Source organism: Nannospalax galili, unplaced genomic scaffold, assembly GCF_000622305.1.
Source record: "Nannospalax galili isolate Female #2095 unplaced genomic scaffold, S.galili_v1.0 scaffold47, whole genome shotgun sequence".
Taxonomy (NCBI): domain Eukaryota; kingdom Metazoa; phylum Chordata; class Mammalia; order Rodentia; family Spalacidae; genus Nannospalax; species Nannospalax galili.
The window spans coordinates 803,225-807,873 of NW_008357641.1; the positions used below are offsets into that span (position 1 = coordinate 803,225).

General features: G+C 57.8%; 1 protein-coding gene across 6 annotated transcripts in view; it reads left to right on the plus strand.

Annotated features, from left to right (window-relative positions):
• The first annotated feature begins 6 nt into the window (after window positions 1-6).
• Adgrl1 (adhesion G protein-coupled receptor L1) overlaps window positions 7-4,649 on the plus strand; it is a 66,270-nt gene continuing 61,627 nt past the window's right edge. For all 6 annotated transcript variants that reach the window (XM_008855408.3, XM_017794942.2, XM_008855410.3 and 3 more), the window contains exon 1: window positions 7-339. The gene's annotated coding sequence lies outside the window, so the exon portion shown is untranslated. The remainder of the gene's footprint in view (window positions 340-4,649) is intronic.

The following is a 4,649-nucleotide window of genomic DNA, read 5'->3' on the forward strand; positions in this document are numbered from 1 at the left end:
GGGCTCCGCCTCGCCCCAGCCCCCGGAGCTCTGACGCCGCCTCCGCCCCGCCGCCTGCACGCCTCGCTCCCCAGGAGGGGCGCAGACCCGCGCGCCCCCGGCCCCAGCCGCCGCCGTGAGGGGGCCGCCTCCGCCTATTCTTTTTTTTTCTTTTCAATTTTGATCGGTGGTGGCTGTACTGGGCCTGAGGAAGGGCGCGACACGAGGCCGCCGTCGTCCCGCCACCCCCTCTTCGCTTCCCCCCAGGCCGGGCTCCGGGAGATGAGCCGGGTGGGGGTCCCGGCTTGGCAGAGCCGCAGGAGGAGAGCGTACTGCCGACCCCGGAGCGCCGCCCGACAGGTGAGTGCCGGAGTCACTGGCCACGCCGCACCTGGGCCAGGTGTGCGCGGCGGGAGGGACGGGGGCGACACCCCACCCCCGGCCGCGAGGGGCTGGCGGGGACCACTGAGGTGCGGATGGGCGGCCGCAGGGTGCCCCGCAGGGGGAGGGGACCGCGAGTGTGCCCGCGCGCGGCTGCGAGTGCCCGCGCGCGTGCCAGCCTTTGTGGGGAAGCAGCGCGGCGGTGCCTGCGTGTCCCCGGTGCGTGTGCGCGCGGGTGCTTGGCGCCCTGTTTGTGTAGGTGTCTGGGTGTGAGCGGAGAGGGTGCGTGTGCGCGCTGCGCGCGGGCCCCAGTCCCCGAGAGGAGCCGTGTCGGGGGACTGGTTCCGCAGGATGTTTTTCTCTGGGAGGCAGTGGCGCGGGGAGATGGGGAGGGGTCTGTCTGGGTGTCCAGCCGGTTGCTGCCCGAAGGGGCGCCGTGGGCAGGAGGGGGTGCTGCAGGGCGGCATTTTCTGTTGGTGGTACGGGGTTAAGTAAGGATGGAGACTGTCAGGTTGGATCCAGGGGGATGCGGGGCCTTAGGGACGAGCTCTCCTCTCCCCCAGGTTCACCAGAGGTAGAACTGTGTGGCTCAGTTGTCATCATCCCATTTGAGGTTCCTGGGATGAAAAGTCCCGGACCTGAGAGAGAGAAAGAGAGAGAGTGCGCGCGCGCGCGCGCACGATAAGGTAGAGGGTGGGGAGGGTCGCGTGTACTCCAGCAGTGGCTAGAAAATGCCCTCAGAAAGCATCGCTCCAGTGCGCCTCTGGCACCTATATGAAGACGGCGCCCCGCCTGCATGCAGCCCACACGCACACACATCCCTGTCCCTACTCTTCCCCTTCCCGTCTGTCAGCTCCCAGCCCCATCCTTGCCCAACATCCTGACCAGTACCTTCCTGGTCCTACCCCCAACCTCCTCTCCCCTCTCCCCAGCCTTGGTAGCTGCGTGGGTGTCCCTTCTATCCCAGTTTGAGGCAGAGCCGGGTTCCCTCCGGGCTTCTTCGGGTCCCAGAGCCGGGGTCTGTCTTCCCACATCCAAACATGTGGTGCACTTGGGAGTGGGGGGAGGGGTTCAAGATGGCCGCCAAGATGGCTGGCCGCCTCTATCTCTGTTTCTCTCCCCCTCTCTCTGCTTGCTTTCCTGCCTCCACTGGAGTGGGAATCACAGTGGAGAGAAGTTGGACGGTGGGGAGGCAAGTGGGGGATGCACCTGAGGTGGATGTCTGTTTTGTGCCTGTTGACCTCCAGTTCTGTTTGGAGAAAGGCCATAAGTACTGCTTCTCTTTCCAGCTCCCCAAGGGCAGGTTGTCTGTAACCCGACCCCAGACCCAACGCCTTCGTTTTGGTCCACAACCTGGTAGCCCCCTTCCTTCACCTGCTTCCTGGGTCCTGGCACCCCAAATTGATCAAGGAATGTAAGGGTGCACATGGAGGCTCTCCACTCATATCCCCCCTTCTCCATCTGCCATAGCCAGGAGCTGGAGACCTTGCCAGGAGGGGCCTGGGACAGGTCCCAGCTTTAGTAGCAGGTGACTTTTCCTTCCTCCCCACACCCTTCCCATTAATGCTGAATTTATTACTTAAAAGTAGGATGAAAATGGGGAGAATAAGAAGGACTACAACCTTCATTATCATATCGAGAAAATTATCCCTGATTTTCCTAACTAGCAATTTGCCTGCCAGCCGTTCAGATCTGACTTGCCCATTAATTACAGAGATGAAAAATCATCTGGAAAAGGGAACTAATTCCGTGGCTGGCGGTGTGGCACCCTTGCACTGAGCCACAGCCATACATGTGCACTCACATGTGGGAACCGACCCTCCTCTGGCATACTTAATCTTCCCTCTCACTTGGTGACCGCCAAGAAGGTCTCTATTGGGCTGCCCTGCTTTCTGACGTCCTTCCTGAACCCCATTCATGGGGACCACCATTGCCTGTTTCTGGAGACAGCGCCTAGGGTTGGGGGAGGGTGGAGAGCTTGGGATCAGTGCACCTGGGCTGCGGAGCCTGCAGGGAGGAGGTAGAAGGCGCGAGACATGAAGCCAGGCTTCTATTCCCAGCCTGCCCAGGGGACCCTCTTCTCCTGGGGGGCGCTCAGGAGGCCCCGTTGGGCACGAGGGGGAGGAGCCTTGGTGGAGTGAAGTCTTTGCATCGGGCTATCTGGATTCCTGGCCTGTGGTGTCCTCACTTGAGCTGTGTACCACCTGCATCTCGGCCGTCCCACCAAGCTGACAGGAGAGCCTATAGATCTTCAGGCCCAGCACGGGCATCTGACAGAGGGAAGCGGAGGGGATCATGCAGGCCCCAGGTGTTTCTGGAAGAGGTGTCTGAAGAGGTGGAGGAGCAAGAGCCACCTCCCATCCCCACCACTTACAATGGGGACCCAGAGCTCACAGTCTCTGTCCCTGCCTGCCACCCATCCCCCACCCCCAGCCAGACTTGTGGCCAAGGACACTGAAGGCTCTGGTTTCTGTGTGGGCTTCTCCCTCGGGTCTGATTTCCAGACTCCAGACACTTCCCTTCCTCCAGCTCCGAGGTGGGGATGCTGAAGGGGAGCTGGGGAGCTGGGGGCCCGCTGGGATGGGGTCAAGTGGTTGCTACTGAATACTGAAAATGGGGTCCTGGGGTTGGGGTGGGGCTTCACACAGCCAGAAGACCTCATGAGTCTAAGTCTAGTCCTTCCCCACATTGCTTGTACCTGTGTGTGCTCATTCAGTGTGTGAGTTCAGAATACAGCTAGTGACCGTGCCGTGAATCCCATGTGTCCAGGCCTATGAGCTCAGGGAGGTCCTGACCATTCTGTCTCGGTGAGTTTTGCCAAGGGGCAGACTCTTGGGCAGCTGCTTGTGTGCACATTGTTGAGTGGTCTTTCCTTTGCACACATGTGAGTTTGCCTGTGTGCCCAGAACTCCTTGGAACAGGCAGGGTTGGTACACCTCTCTGAGCAGTGGTTTCTCTGCCAGGTGCGAGGCCTCAGGAGTCTATGAGGCAGTGGTCAATCCGGTTCCCATTGCTCCAGTCTAGCAAGGGTGAAGGCCTGTCTTTCTGTCTCTCTCTGTGCTGGTGAGGGGAGTCCCAGACTATGAACAGAGCAACTCCCTTGTCACAGCTCCCAAAGCCTGAGCTTGGGGTATCATACAGTCTTTCCTATTACCCCCTCTCTCTTGCCCCTTCCCTCTTTACTTTTCTACCATGTTAATGGAAGTCCCACCTCAGGGCCTTTGCACAGGCTGTTCCTTACATCTAGGATGTGCTTCATGCATCTCATGTGCAAGACCCTCACTTCCTTCAAACTAACTTTTACCCTGCTTAGAACTGCAGCTCCCACAGTGCTCCTGGCTTTCTCTGGAGCTGTGGCTTTTCACACCTCTGTAATTTCCTGATTTATTGTGTCTGTCTGCCTCACCAGGATCCAGGAGCTTAGGGATCTTGTTGCTTGGTTTGCTTTGAAAGCTCAGATATCCCGAAAGAACTCTTAGCTGAACTGCATGTGGTGGTATACACCTGCTATCCCAGTATGCTCAGCCTGAGTTTCAGGCCAGCCTGGGCTATAGAGGGAGACTTTGTTTCAACAAAGAAAAGGAGGGAGAGAGGCAGACTGGCTGGCTTAGCTGATTGAGAGGATCCTCTTCATACGGTTTGAGACCCCCATGAAACTCTTTGACTGGGCCCCTCTTTCAGAAGTAAGGGCTACCTGTTCAGGCCTAGGCTGGGTGATTGCACCTGCATTTTACTGCATATCTGTTCAGACTTTCTTTCAAGACAGCCTGAGTAGATCTTGGGGTGCTAATAGGTGTCCGACTATGTGAGGGTGCCCTAGTGGGCACGTGGCTCTAGATGGCTGTGTGCTTACAGGATTTAGGTCCTGAAGAGAGAATTTGGAGAAACCCCAGCCCTTGCCCAGAGGTAGGAGCCCCTGAGACAAGGCTTGAGCCCTTCCTCTGGTGGTCCTTTGGGCACCAACCCTGGTTTATCTTAAGGAATGGGACCCTCCCTTGGTTTAAATTTACTTAGGCCCTGAGGAGCTAGCCAAACCAAAGTCCCCCATCTTACCCACCTCCCACTTCAAAGTTGGGGGAAGATAACAAGTCAATCAATTAATTAGGAACTAAAATACCCTTACATCCACCCAAAGCTAAAAATAGCCAATGCCCCTACACACAGAGGCTAAAAATAGCCTCCAAGTCATAAGTGGACAGTGAGGAACTGCTGGTTGGATGGTGCCTCCTGATGGTAGATCCTGGTGTTTCTCTCTCTCTCTCTCTCTCTCTCTCTCTCTCTCTCTCTCT